The 15,396-nt window shown below is 43.2% G+C and overlaps 1 long non-coding RNA gene across 1 annotated transcript; it reads right to left on the bottom strand.

Moving 5' to 3' along the window:
* Positions 1–1,604: 1,604 nt before the first annotated feature.
* LOC106006138 lies at positions 1,605–14,355 on the bottom strand. Its single transcript, XR_001180032.2, has 3 exons — positions 7,761–14,355; positions 3,293–3,444; positions 1,605–1,962 (listed from the first exon to the last, which is right to left on the bottom strand). It is a non-coding gene; the product is annotated as an uncharacterized LOC106006138 (long non-coding RNA).
* Positions 14,356–15,396: the final 1,041 nt, after the last annotated feature.

The raw sequence follows: 15,396 nt of genomic DNA, 5'->3' as shown, positions 1-15,396 counted from the left end.
TTATCTTTCCCAACAGTTCAGACAAACAAAAGTTCTCTGCCTGGGTCTCATTAGCCTGAGTTAGATCGTGCGCTTATCCCTGACCCTCTCACTGTAACCAGGGGCATGCGGAACCTGGAGCTGTGGGTGCAGTAGGGGGAGGCTACTAGAATCTAGTCAGGGTCAAGGAATGTGGCCAGCCAAGCTTACTTTTAATCCCAAAAGGAGTGGGTGCTAAGAAGTTAGTCCCCAAAGAGACATCACCCATGCTGCTCATTCTCCCTCTCCCAGTGCCTGCCTCTTTCCTGATCTGTTCTCCCTTCTCAAATGCTGCCCTGTAGGGACTTCATCCCCAGGCCGCTTGCTGGGTGGGCCCTGACTGGATCAGACAGTGAGAGGCACAGGTACGTGATCTGAGGGATGGGGGTATTTCTTCCCTGCTCCCTCCCTGCCCTAGTGTCTCTCAGGCCCCCATTCTCACCAGGATGCCAGTCATTTCTCTTCTTGCCTGGTCAGCCTTCCACTGCTGTATCTCTGGGTACCAGTGCCCTTTTTTTTTTTTTTTTGTTCCTTTGATCCTGTCCATATAGGATCTTGTCCATATAAGGACCTGTACATGGTCCCTTAAAGTCTTTTCATTTAAACCAAGGGTTAGCAAACTTTGGCCCACAAGCCAAAAACCCCCGTCCCTGTCTCTTTGTGTAAAGACTTACCAGAATGGAACTCCGCCACGCCCATCACTCATCACTAAGGTGCTCTGTGTGGTCAGCTGTGGCAGAGACCTTGCAACCCACAAAGCCATGATATTTATATCTGGTCCTTCACAGGAAAAATGCCCGACCTCTGGGAGAACCATCTGTGATGGACTTTGTCCTGCTGGGACTCTACTGCATTTCCTTATAAAATTTAAGAAGAGAGTGCTACTTTTGCGGTGAGATTTGTATGTGAATATTTATACAAAAGGTCAACCCTGCTGGCCCAAGGGGAGACCCCAAAGGGGAGAGAGACGTGTAGCAATCTTTTTTTTTTTTTTTTTTTAAATCAGTGAGCTGTAGTTTCTCCCGGCCCTTGTGTTGAGGGGTCTAAGACAGAGGCTGCCTCTGTTGCTGATACCCGGCCAGCGCTCATACAGAGAGCACACCTGAGTGCTCCAACGCCATCGGAGCGTGCCAGCCAACGGGAAAATCAATATGTAAAGAACCAAACCCAAATGCTGGAAGAAAAAGATGAACATGGCTAGGTTTAGAAAATAAAAATGTTCTAAACAGATAAACAGGAAGCATCGCGTTTTGATTTGTACTGTTTTCCAGGCCATAAACCCCTAATATCCCCCGACGTTTCATTAAGAGCCCCTGTGGTAGCCGGCGTGTCTGCTGCGGCTTGAACAGATTGCTGCAAAAATGCTATCCGAGCTGCAGACCCGATCTTTCACAATGTTTTACATGGGCGCTAAATGGGGGAGAAGTCTGATCAATCACGAACAGAGCTCTCGTTTAGGGGGAAAGTAAATGCTAGGGTTAAATGAACATTATCTATCATTCTGCACAGCAGTTCTCCCAATCAAAAAAAAAAAAAAAAAAAAAAAAAGAAAGAAAAAAAAAAAAAAAAAAAAAAAAAAAAAACCATAGGCAAAGAGCATTTATTAGAGTGAGAGGAAAAAAATAAAATAAAAACAGCAACAAACACATGCAACCGTATCCTTCGACTTTCAGAAAACGGGGAGGATTTGTGTTGTGAATAATAACTTCAGTGAAATAAATGTTCAAATTATGTTGGAAAATTGTTCATTTGGACTCCTAGCCTTTTGCAATCTCCAAAGCTAATAATACTCCAGCTTATGAAATCCCTTACTAATCTATCAAAGATTCTTCATCTGTTGTCATACTCATTCCCCCAGTGGCCCCCCCGGAGGCTTTCCCAATGATCAGCCAGAATCGAAGGCACTAGATGGGATGCTTTTCTTTGATGATTTCCGTTCTGTGCCTGCAAGGGAGAGGAAAAAGCCCTAGGTAAGAACTCAGCCACCCCGAAGTGCGTTCTAGGCTAGGCTGAGACGCCTTTGACAAATTATTAAAACACTCTGTGAGCCTCGATTTATTTATCTGTAAAATGGGACCAATGCCCTCTGCCTCCTGCCACCTAGGTTCCTATAAATTCATCTATTTCCATTTGATGACCGTTTACCAAGAGCCCCTTATGCATCAAGACGGTGCTGGGCAAGGAGGAAGGTGTCGCCCCCGCCCTCTTGCTCCCATGCAGAGCAAAGGAAGCCAGTGACTGCACACTGTGGTAAGCCCTAGAATAGCCAGAGACACTTCTTTAAAAGCACCCAGGAGGCACCTGGGGGCCAGAAAGAGCTTCTGGAAGCAAGGGATCTCTAAATGAATTGTTGAAGAACAAGTCAGGGGGGATGGGGGTAGAATGGAAGCTATTATCACTGCAAGGAAGACAAAAGGTACTGGAAGCATCTTTGCATGGCCACATCCTGAGATTCCAGGAGGGGAGGCAGGAGCCCTGGGAAGGAAGGAGAGCTAAGCAGGACCCAGTCAAGGGCCTCCTGGTTCTGCTACAGGGTTTGGACTTAACCTTGAAGGCAATGGGGAGGCCACAGAAGGGTTTCTGTTGGAGGAGGTGGCCTGACTGTTTCGGAAGGCTATCCCCACCCACAACAGCTGCCAGGCAGAGGAGTTAAAGGGGAGGCTGGAGGCAGGGAGACCTGAAGGCCGGGAGAGGGGCTCAGCTGCAGAAGCAGGAGAAAGGGAGTGGGGAGGAGGGAGAGCAGACCTGCAGGAGCACAGCACGGACAGGACAGCCTGATGACTGCTCCGTGGGGAAAGAGAGGAAGGTATGCCAAAGGATGCTAGGTCCTGGCTTGGACAGAAGGGCAGACGCTGGTTCTGCGCACTGAGAGAAAGAATGCTTGACTGTGGTGCCCAGCACAAGGTAAGGTACACAGTAGGTGCTCACTCTTTGCTAAGTCAAAGCAGAATCCTTCTTCTCCTAGCTTTCTTCTCCTCCTACCTCTGTAACCTCCTCCTCCTGTTGCCCCCCCAACCCTCATCCTGCACATCACTGCCTGGTAAATCTTCTTAAAACACCAATTTGTCTGTCAGATTTAAATGGCTCATTTAAATGGCTCAGGATTTCCCCAGGCACCACTCAAAGCCCCTCCGCTCAGGCTCTCTAATCCAGCTCCCCCACACCAAGCTGCCTTCGATCTATACTGCTTCAGCCAAGCTGTCCAGACTGGGGCCCCTTGACCTGTTGGCCTCTAGTCTTTATTCAGGCTATGCTCCCTCCCCAGAGCACCCACCTCGCCTCTCCTTTCTTTTCTGCCACTGCAAATTCAAATCAGAGAATCATGGTGGAGACCAGGAAAAGAGAAGGAAATTCCCTCCGTACTCCTGTTACTTCTGTTCATTCAAGACAGGCTTAATTCTTTGACATCCAGGCGACTCACAGGGTCTGTGGTTAAGGAAGTTATGAAAGAGGAGAAATGAGAGGTAAGTTTGTCTAGATAATAAATAAATTGGCTAATCAGATGTGTCTTAACACAGCTTCCTGGCACATTCCAGACATTCAGAGTCCTTTTGATTTTTGAGATGCGTTTTTAAAGCATGAGTGGATTATGATGGGGGGGCAGGGTTTTTTTTTTTTTTATAGGACCTAAACTGTAAAAACTGCTATTCCCGATCTTACCACAAATGAACCCACTTTAGTATGTCCCGCTGGGAAATGAAGGCAATTGCTTTATGCCTGGGAATTACCAAGATTTACGTGAAAGTGTTACCTCACACTCTGTGGGAAATAAGTCTAAATGAAAAGGAAGACAATTAGCCCCAAAGTGCCAACTTCGACAGTGTTGGTTGGCTGGTTGGTTGATTCTGAAAGCCCATTTTTATTTCTAGTATCAAAAGTTGCAAAAAAAAAAAAAAACCCAAGAAAACCAGCAAACAAGACCCCCAGTAGCTGTGTGGTCCACAGATGAGAAGCCCCTGGGGCAAACACAGGCAGGGTAACTTTGAACAGTGCCCATCCCTGTGTTTGATCCCCTCTCAGAACTCTGCGAAGGGCAGCCCCCTGGACAAATTGAAATCCCTCGGGCCAAGAAAGCTACAGAGCTACGTGAAACAACCAGCAGACCCAGGTTCTGTCGTCTGTCTACCAGGCTGCCCCATTGGCACATGACACACCTCTGGCCCCAAGCGGGCTTCGCTCCCTTTCCAGCCACTAGGGTGGTGTTTCTCCAATCATGGTCCAAGAACTACCTACATTTGCATTAATACGTGGTCTCTAGTCTGTGCTTCCTGAGCCCAAATCTCAGAAGGTGGGTTCATGCTTCAACACCATTTTTGTGGCGTCAGACTAGCAAGGCTTCATTTTTCTCCCAGGATATTGGCATTCTCCGTCCATTGCCCTTCTCCAACTTAGGGTGTCTGAGCCATTGCTTTATTCTAATCATCCTTGCAATTCTACTGCGCCTTGCAATTCTATTCTGTGTCCCCAGGAAACTCACTCTTCACACACCTCAATAACATTGTCAAATCTCTTCTATTCTCTGCAAATTATAATTTCCTAATTACCAGCCCCACGACCTTATAGCATTGGACCTCAATGCCTAATTCTCCAAGGATTTAGAGGCTACTCAATGAAAATTCTCTCCTCCTCTAGAAATCAACACACACACACACACACACACACACGCACACGCACACACACTCTCAAACACAAACACACACACCTGTCTCCACTGGCCCCATCCTTCACCTTGAGTCTGGTGAATCCCACCTTTCCCTCCTTCTCAGAACCTTACACTTTCATACACCTCCTCTCTCCTGTGTTTTTAGTCACCTTCTCTTAACTGAACCCTTCCCTTTGGCTTTCTTTTCCCATTGTAGAGCATCACTAGAGTAAAAAATTAGGATGGTGGTTGTCTCCCATATCCTGCTTGGAGAATAATTGCATCAATAAGGACCTATCCTATGTTGTCCATAAATCCTCAATAGAATGAAGAATATGATTCAGTAGAGTTTTTAACACTTGTGATTATAGAAGTGTTCAAATGTACTCAAGAGCAGAGAAACTAGTGTAAGGAACTTCCACTTAGCCATCACCCAGCCTCAGCAACTGTCACGAGTTTATGAACATATTTTAGAGTCAATCTTAGGTATCAAGATGCAACTCCAGATGAAAAGAAATTTCAAAAAACATTACATCCATCCATTATCATAGCTAGATAATGGACAGTGATCCCTTAATATCATCTAATATCCAGTCCATATTCCATTTTCCCAAGTGTCACAAGATGTCTTTGTAAGTTGGGTTGTTCAAAATCAGGATTCAGTCAGGATGCCCATATTGTATCTCATTGTTGTGTTTCAAGTTGTTTTTATCCCGTAGCAGTCTCCTTGCCTTTATTTTTTTCTAAATATTTATTTCTTGGGCCATTTGTTACAAAGATTATCTCAAATTCTTGATTTGGTTGATCATATCCTTACAGTGTTGATAACTTGTGTCTGTATACCTCACATTTCTGGTAAACTGGTAATTACATCAAAAGATTTCATTAGATTTGGGTTCAGTCTTATTTTTAGTAAAAGTACTTCAGAGGTTAGAGTTTTTAAACATGACACAATAGAGACCACTTTTAGAAAAACTCTCTTTTATATCATATCCTCTTCTAACTATAAACTTTTCTATCTCCTCCCCATCCACAGTTAAACATTTACCCAAAGCATCTCGTTCACTTGTTTAACTTTTTTTAGCTTCTACCCACTTTTTATCCCACTCAGATCTGGCTTCTGCCCTTGTTGCTCCTAGAAACAGTAATGACCTCTATACCACCAAATCAGAGACTTTTTTTTTTTTTTCAATTCCTATTTTGTTCCAGTATAAAACTTAGGAGCTTAAAATAAGAATTTATTTTTATCTTTCCCGATCTTGTGGATTGACTGAGAACAGCTAGGCAGTTCTCACTTGGGGTCTCTCCAAGGGCTGGAGTCATCTTCACGTTCAAGATGGCTTCTTTCCTGATATGGCTGATTCCCAGGCTAGAACAGCTAGATTAACTGGGGTCTGGCCAGTATTTCTCTCTCTGCTTGGTCTCTCTCTCTCTCTCTCTCGCCCGTCTCCTTCCATGAGTCATTTTCACAGTTAGTTTGGGCTTCTTCACAACATGATGGTCTAAGAGCAAAATGACTTCTTACATGAAGTCATGACTGGCCTTCTTCTGAACAAGCCTTTCAAGAGACCAAGGTGGACACTGTAAGGATTCACATGACTTAACCTCAAAAATCACATAGTGCCCCTTCCGTGCAGTTTATCGGTTGAACTGGGCCACCCCTCATTCAATGTGAAGGACACCACACAAAGGTATGAATTTCAGGAGGCATCACTCATTGGGGGACCATCTTGGGAGACTAGTTGTCATACTTCTTTGACTTTTCAACAGTTATCAGAACCGTTGTGAACTATCTATTTTTTGAAATACTTTATTCTCTTGTTCCCATAACACATCACATTTCTATTCTCTTTCTGCCTCTCTGACAAAAGTCTCTCCATGGTCTTTGCATGCCTCATCTTCCTCTGCCCTTGTCCTCCAGGCCCGGCCCTAAGCCTCTTCTCTTCAAAGTCTCTTCTCTCCCAAAGCCATTTCATTGTCCACAGTTTTTACTAATTCCTAAAATGTGCATGGTGAGAATGTTAACTACTCCAACCCCATCTATCCTCTGAGCACCATCCTCCACCTTCTTGAAACTTCCCCTTGAATATCCGAAAGTACATCCAACTTAGCATGTCCAGCTGAACTCTGAATGGACCTCTGCCCCCAACTGGGGGACCTCTTCCAGCATTTTCTATATCATCTAATGGAACCACCATTTCCTCTTTTTGCACAGAAACCTGAGGCTCATCCTCCATGTCTGTCTGTCTGACTCTGTCTCTCTCTCCCTTATTGGCTCTATTCATCCTTTCACCAAAACATTATTTCTAGAATATTTCTGCCCCATCTTCCCCACCTCTATCTCCATTATCACCACCTACTATCCAGACTACCATTCACAAATGTCACCTCTAGGGCTCTCCCTTGAAGAGGGTGAGATCCAGGGCAACGCAAGCCAGTGCAGAGTTCATTGAAAATGCTGGCCCTTGAGAGGAGGCCATGCTGCATAGGCATCTTTTATGATCCCCTGAGATATTCTTAAAAATAGCAACATCAAAATTGAATTTCAGGGATACCTAGGTGGCTCAGTTGGTTAAGCATCTGCCTTCGGCTCAGGTCATGATCCCAGGGTGCTGGGACTGAGTCCCTCGTTGGGCTCCTTCTTCTCCATCTTGTCCCTCTGTCTGCTCCTCACCCTGCTCATGCACACTGCCTCTCTAACAAATAAATAAAATCTTTTAAAAAACTGAATTTTAGCGATGTTGATTAAATGATCTTCATTCTGCAGCTTCCCAAACTGTGTAGGGCTGAGAAAGATCCTCTGTATTTTCTCCCCAAGTGAAAGGCCTGCTAATTGGTCTCCTTGCATCTACTCCTGCCTCTTTAGAATTTCTTCGTGCAGCAGCAAAAGTAACCTTTGGTTCATGCACTCTGCTCAAAATTCTCTAATGACTTCTAATCGACCTTGGGATAAAGGCAGAGAAAAAACAATTCTTAACATAACCTCCGAAATCAAGAAGAGACATGGTCTCTTGTTTCTTGCTATGACATTATGACCACAAGTAAGAGACACTTGAACTCAATCTCAATTGAACAATAAGAAATTTCAGGAATTACATACCCCACGTAACCGGAAGTCCTGCGGTAGAGTGGCCTTCGGGGAACATTGATTCGGCACCTCAGCCTTTATCAAGGGGAAAGGTTCTCATGTGTCCGCTCCACCATCCTTGGAGCCGGCTCCATCTTCAGGAGGAGAAGACGACTGCAGCTGCCCCCCACTTCCCATCTAGATTTGACAAAACTCAGAGGAACAATTAAGGACCATCTTTTCTTTTGACTCACTCTTAGGAGCAAGGTAACTTTCCTTGGAAGTCCACGGGAAACTTTCCTTCTCTTCTCAGTTGCAAGAATCAGGGCACAAGTCTAAGGGAGTGACCCCTTTACACTGGGAGTCAAGTTAGTGTCCCCGAAGGCAGAGCACTGTGTTGGGGGTTGTCTGCATTCCTGAACAAAATGGGGATTCTGTTGGGAAGGAACAGAGGTGTAGGGGATGCTGGGTGGGGTCTCCATTCTGATCTCACTCCAAGTTCCCCTGATCCTCTCCACTGCGGCTACAGGAAACGTCTTTCACATCCTTGTCTATACCTGCTTCCTTTTTGGCAGTCTTCTTACATGCTCTCACTTGATCCTTCCCCCTGGGTAAATTCAAAGTATCCTTCCGATCTCAGCTAAAGCATTACTTCCCCTTGGATTCGTCCCTGCCTTCTGCAAGAAGATCAAATCTTCCTGTTACATAAATGCTCTTAGAATCGTGCACTTCTCCCTTGTAACCTTCACCACTGCTGCACTTCTGCATTGATTTCTGTGATTAAACCATCACTAGTTCTCCCCTGAAACATTTCAGACCGAAAGCAGGGACTATGTCTGATTTTGTTCACTACTGGATCATCAGTGCCTAAGACAATGTCTGACACATAACAAAACCACCAAAACACAGAACTTAAAACATCGTGGACTGTATGAAGGAAGGAGCTTGAAATCAAAGGGAATGATTTTTGTTAAGGTGACTTTTCCCTGGGCATTGTAAAATCTGTAGCCCAAAATGGAAATCTTCTGCGAGTGAAAGGGGGGTTTGCTTAACTGGTAAACCAAGACAACTGGGTGAACCAAGATTTCATGGAACCTGGTTCCATGAAAACCAGGAACTATGTTGACCCTCTTTGTCCCTCCACATTGTCTAGAGTCTTTCCAATACTTCTGTTGTTGTTGTTGCTGTTGTTTGTGGGTGTTTCTTTTTGTTCGTTCGTTTCAAGATTTTCCAATCCTTCTTAAGGAAGGAATAGGACGTGCGTTTCCAAAGGACCACACTGGGATACCTATCCTGCAACTCCCGAGAAGACCTTATTTTTCCTGGTTTATGTTTGTGAACCTTTGGGGGCACATCATACAACTTAACCACAGACCCCTAGAACGTCTGTAGTTTGCACAATATTTTTTCTATACATCATAGTCATAGAGAAATCTGCACTGTCACTTGCCATTAATGGGAATGGAAAGCCGCGTGCCTCTTCTGGAGAGCAAGCTGGTAGTTTTACTTCAGAGTCTTCAGAAAAGGATATACCTAGCAATTCTACTTGTAGGGGTTTGTTCCACAGAATAATAAGCTAACACTCAAAGACATTTGTTTTTGTTTTTGGTTTTTTTAAGCAGCAAGTATATTTTATTTTTAACTTAAATTCAATTAACCAACATATAGTACACCATTAGTTTAGATGTCGTGTTCCATTAATTTGTCAGTTGCGTGTAACACCCAGTGCTCATCATATCCTATGGCCTCCTTAATGCCCATCACCCAATTATGCCGCCCTCTACCCTCCTCCCTCTGTGCACTTGGCCCCGTGGTTCGCTTTGGCCACCAGGATGAGAGCAAATATGCCACAATCAGAGGCTTACGAAAGTGCTTGCCCATTTCCTCTTGGCTGTGGCTCCTCTGAATAGCCATGAGAACACTCCGGGGCTAGCCTCCTGGAGGATCACTCACCTGGAACAGGACAGAATCACCCCGGTTGTCCCAACGGTGAGCCTCCTAAAGAAGCCAGTGGCCAGCCTGTCCAGACACAGGAACAAGTCAAAATGAGGGCTGCTTAGCCGACAGGCAGCTGACTGCCAAGGTGTGAGTGAGCCGGGATCAGCTGAACGCCTGCAATCTTGTAAACTGAACAAATGATTATTCTTGTGTGCCACTGCAATTTTGTGGCTGCTACATAGCATTATTGTGTCCATGGCTCTCTGAAGCAATTGCAGTAGATCCAACAATCGAAGGATGGTAGGATATCATGCAGCCATTAGGAACGTTGTATAGATGTATACTGACTTGAAATGCTCACAATAGATGGATACATTTCCGAAGGAATACAAAACATTGTATAGAATAGGACACCATTTTCATAAAACATACATGTCTGCACCTGCAAATGAAAGTGTCAGGTCTGATATACAACAAGATGCTGACGTGGTAATCTCTGGGTGGTAGAATTTGGGGTGTTTTTCATTTTTTATTTATCTGCATTTACAGTTATCCTGTAAAAACACATGTTGCTTGCATAATTGTTCTACAGCACTGGGTGCAGGAAACTTGGAAATATCGCTTCTTTCAAGACTCACTAAGGAGTGCAGTAGCAGAACATGCTTTTCTGATCCCTCTACCAAACCTGAGAACAAAAGCTTCAATCTACCCTTCCTGACACAGTCATCATTAACTGGAGGGATGGAGACCACAAAGTGCCCTTCCCCCAGGGGAGACGAGGCTCTGGGAAGTCTTTTTCACTGGAGACTAGGGTTCTGTAATGAAGAACACTCTGGGCATCATGGTTACTTACGGTTACTGGGTTCAGAATGGCTGCTTTCCCCCTTCTACCTGCCAGAGACAGAAGGTGATTTTTCTCTTGACCCTTCCCCATGAGAACCTAGTGGGGCTCCTGGAGGCGAAACCTGTAAAAGCCTGACCCCTGACCTCATGACGCCAGCACTCAGGACAGTCTCATTCTCCCTGTAGTCCACACATTGCCTCCAGCAACTTATCAAAATTGCCATCTGAGTGTTCCTATCAGTTAGGGGTTCCAGAAGCTTCTGCTGCAGGTAAGCTGACCTTGGCGCTCGGCGCTCTGTGATCACCTATCTGTCCAGATTGGAGCATGCTGGTTTGTCCTGCAATCTCAGTTTTCTGATGGGATCAAGAAAAGTCACTGGTTCCCAGTTTGTTCAGCTTTTTTCCTTGTTTTAAAGTCAGGAGTGACAACCTCTAAGCTCTTTGTTTGTTGAAGCTGAAACTAGAAGTCGTGAGACAGGCTAGGTTTTTGTTGCCCGAGGTTAGCCCTTTCATTGGCCAGTTTGGCTTTGACCATGAAATCCAACAGTTGGTAGTAACAGGTCCCTCCACCTGAAGGATACACTTTATATTACTTGAATCCATTTAAACTTACTGAGACTTGTTTTATGAGCCACAAAATGTTCTATCTTGGTAAATTCAGTACACTTGAGAACAATGTGTATCTCGCTGTTGCTGGGTGGAGGTTTTTTCAAGACGTCAGTCTGGGCAAGCATTGCTAGAGGTGTTCAAGTCTACTATATTTCTGCTGATCTGCTATTAGTTCCATTAGCTATGGAGGGAGCATTTTCTAAAAATCTCTGGCTATAATTGTGTATTTGTCTATTTCTCTTTGTTGTTTTTTCTTCTCCATTTATTTTAAAGTTTTGCTATTATGTGCATGAACATTTGTTATACTCATTTGTTATTGTTAGAATTGTTTGATTAAGTGACCCCTATGTGATTGTGAAATGACCTTCTTTACTCTTGGCAATATTCTTTGCTTTGACATATAATTTATCTGATATAAATATAGTCACTCCAACATTCTCTTGGTTAGTGTCAGTGTGGTCTATTTTTCTATCCTTTTAACCCATTTGTGTCTTTACATTTAAGATGCATTTCCTGTAGGCAGCATATACGTGGGTATTGTTTTTTTACACAATTTGACAATCTCTGTATTTTACACTGCAATTTTTATACAAATTATCTTTAATATGACCATTAACATGATGATGTTTGAGTCTATCATCTTTCTATTTGTTTCTTTTTGTCTCCTCTGTTCTGGGTTCTTTTTTTTTTTTTTTTTTCTCTTTATCAGCCTGCTTTGGGATTAGCTGATTATTACTTTTTATGACTCCATTCTACAAACTTTGTTGGCTCATTTAACTCTTTGCTTTGGTAGTTTTGTGTTGCTTTAGGGTTTAGAGTATGGAAGTTGAAGAGTCAATTGCTAAAAATTAAGACTTGTGGGACTCAAAATGGCCATGCTTACAAGGCTAAAGGAAAAGGTATAAAACATTATAATACATACATAACAGCATTAAAGTAAAAATATGCATCACAACCAAAGGCTATCTCACAATGGGGGGTCTGGAAATGTCAGAAGGAGTCCTCTATTGCCTCCCTTTTCTATAAGGGCCATGGCCAAATGAAATGTGTGTCTTGGATCAGGAACCCCTGTTGTATGTACAGAACATTTCAGAACCAAGTAGCCCCAAATGGCACCTTATCCAGTCATATAGTCATGTTCTTGCTACACAGCAATAGACTCCTCCAGTAGTCTCAATAAATGATGCTGGAAAGTTGTAAAAATCGCTCCCAAATTTCTTGGACCCTAGGTTTCAAGGCAATACTATGAATGGGTATGTTTCATTCCTTTACTAGGGGTCATGCCTTTACTATGCAGAAACTTTAGCAAAATGGCTCAGATTAATTCCTAGCGCACTGGAATTGACCTTACAGCACACTCTTTAATATATCATAGTCTACCATCAAGTGATATTTCACCACTTCAAGTGTAATAGAAGAACCTTAAAACAGTGGACATACATTTCTCTCCTCATGGCCTATATCCTACATGCAGCTATCATTATGTGTTGTATTTATGCACACGTTATCAACCCCACAATACAATGTGACTGTCTTTGCTTGAGAAGTCAGTTACATTTTTTAATGTTTTAAGTAATAAGAAGAAAAGGTCTTATATATTTACTCTTTCAGAGACCATTTTTGTCGCCTTTGGTTTCTGTGTGCTCAGCCAGATTCCCAGCTGGTGACATTTTCCTTCTGCCTTTTTTGTCTCTCTAGTCTTCCTTTCCTGCTTTCTTTGGCATTAAGTGAATGTTTTCTAGTGTTGTATTTTCAGTTCCTTAGTGATTTTTTTCACTGTGTATTTTTTTAGTTATTTCTTTAGTCCTTGTACTAAGGCTTATGCTATATGTCTTAACTCATTAGAATCTACTTTAGATATAAAAACCTAATTACAATGAGATATAGAAATGTCCATTCTCCGCAACTATTCTCTTCTCCCCCTTGTGCTATTATTTTTACACCTATTACATCTATAGCTATGTTACAAACCCAATAGTACATTGCTATAGTTATTACTTTATATAATTCAATGTCTTTTAAAGGAGCTGAGAAAAGAAAATAAAGCAAATATATATTTATAGCTTTTGTTATATTTACCTTGTATTTGTCATTTCTGGTTCTTTTCATTTGTCCTGTGGACTCAACTTTATCTGAGTTATCATCTGGTCTAATACAATCCAATATAGCTCGGACAAGCACGTGGTCACCCTGGAACGAGTCTCTAAGCAGAGCTCTCTGACAATTCCCTACGCTGCAACCAACTTTAGGCACCATGAATTGCCAGTTAATTACTCTATGGTTTTAGATAATGTCCTGGGGCAAAGACAGCTCCCCAGTCTGATCCCATTAAACTCATAATCTTTTGTAGGGTAGTTTCTTGAGATCCATGTTTGAGGTATGCTCTGACCCCAGGTGAGCTCTTCTTAGCTGTCTTTTCCTGATTGTTTCTGGTAAAGTAGCTGGCTTACGATTTCATGTGTGTTCTTATTACTAATTTGCACCCTTTCTTTTCAGCTTAAGGAGAGCCCTTTAACATTTCTCATAAGGCCAGTTTGTTGAACTCCTTTAGCTTTTGCTTTTGTTGTTGTTTTTGTTTCTTATTTTACTTTTTTTTTTAGCTTTTGTTTTCTGGAGAACGCTTTATTTCTCCTTCACTGCTGAATGATAACTTTTCTAGGCAGAGTATTCTTGTTTGGAAGCTTTTCTTCTTTCAGTACTTTGATTATATCATGCCACTTTCTTCTGGCCTGCAAAATTTCCGCTGTAAAGTCTGATGATTTTAGGAAGATTCCCTTGTAGCACTCTTTTTTTCTTTCATTGTGTCTTTAACTTCTGACATTTTGATTGTGTCTTGGTGTGGGTCTCTCTGCAGTCCTTTTATCTGGAACACTCTGGGCTCCATGATCTAGATGTCTATTTCCTACCCCAAGTAAAGAAGTTTCAACCATTATTTCTTCAATTAAGATTTCTGTCCCCTTTCTCTCTCTTTCCTCCATCTGGGAGACCGATGATGAGAATGTTAGTCCATTTGATGTCTCTTAAGTGATCTCCACTCTTTTTCACTTTTTTTTTTTTTTTTCCTGCTCTGTTTGATTGAGTTCCACTCATTTTTGAGTTGACTGATCCTTTCTTCTGCTTCACATGGTCAGCTGTCACATCCCCCGCTGGTGTATATTTCAGTTGCATTATTGTATTCTTCAGCTCTGTGACTTCTGTTTGGTACTTTCTTATTTTTCCATCTCTTTGTTGAAGTTCTCACTGTCATCATCCATTCTTCCCTCATTTGGTGAGCATCCCTACGGCCATTACTTTGAATTCTTTATCAAAGATAAGCATAAATTACTTATCTCCATTTCACTAAAGCTTTTTCTGAGGTTTTATTTTGTTCTTTCCTTTGGAACATATTCCTCTGCTTTATTTTTGTTTGTTTTTGTTTTGTTTGACTCTCTGTGTTGGTTTCTATATAGTAGATGAAAATGTGCCTTCTCCTAGTCTTAAAGAGTGGCCTTGTGTAGGGGATGAAACTTGTTGCTCAATCCTTGGCACTTGTCCAAGCAGCCAATTACAGGTTTAAGGGCTCCCTGTAATTAAGGATGTACCAAGACTTGAAGTGTCCCAAAGAGGAGGATCTCAGCAGTCAGATTCAGACTTACTAGAAGCCAGACCCTCAGGCATCAGTTTTTACAAGTATGCAAATACATATAGCCCTGTGGGATCACAAACATAGGTCCCAGTGGCCTCCAGAGCCACGCAAGGTAAAGGGACCCCTGGCAGCAACCACCCAAACGGGCACCAGACACAGGTACCCTCAAGGAGACACTGGTGCTCTGGACTGCAGCAGAGAGGGAGCCTAAAGGTAGAGCCTGCCTTCCAACGTCTCTGGAGAGGATCGCAGTCAGTCCCTAGATGCGTGTTTAATTAGAAGTCTGCTCCTCAAGTCTCAGCCTGATGATGATCAGCTGGTCTCTTTCTTAGAAAGACTGAGCTCCTGGGTATTGCTGGGCCCCAGGGGTGGCAGCTGTTTAGGAACTCTGCCACCTTTGGTTATAATCCTGTGCACCCAGCATATAAGTCCTTCTGGCCACCAGAACCTGGCAATGTAGAGGCACCCCTGGCAGCCGCCACAAAACTCAGGTGCCAGATAACAACTATGAGCTCCTTTCTGGGTGACACCAATTATTAGAGTCCAACAGGACAGGGACTGCAAGCTGGTCTCCAGAGCCAAGTGATGAAGAGACTCCCTAGGCCACAGCAGCAAAAATCAGGGCCTCGTGTGTGTAAAAGCTCCTTTCCAGGA

This window comes from Mustela putorius, unplaced genomic scaffold (assembly GCF_011764305.1).
Source record: "Mustela putorius furo isolate JIRA1106 unplaced genomic scaffold, ASM1176430v1.1 tig00003859_pilon_pilon_pilon, whole genome shotgun sequence".
Lineage (NCBI taxonomy): Eukaryota > Metazoa > Chordata > Mammalia > Carnivora > Mustelidae > Mustela > Mustela putorius.
This window is presented reverse-complemented; position numbering and strand designations above follow the sequence as displayed.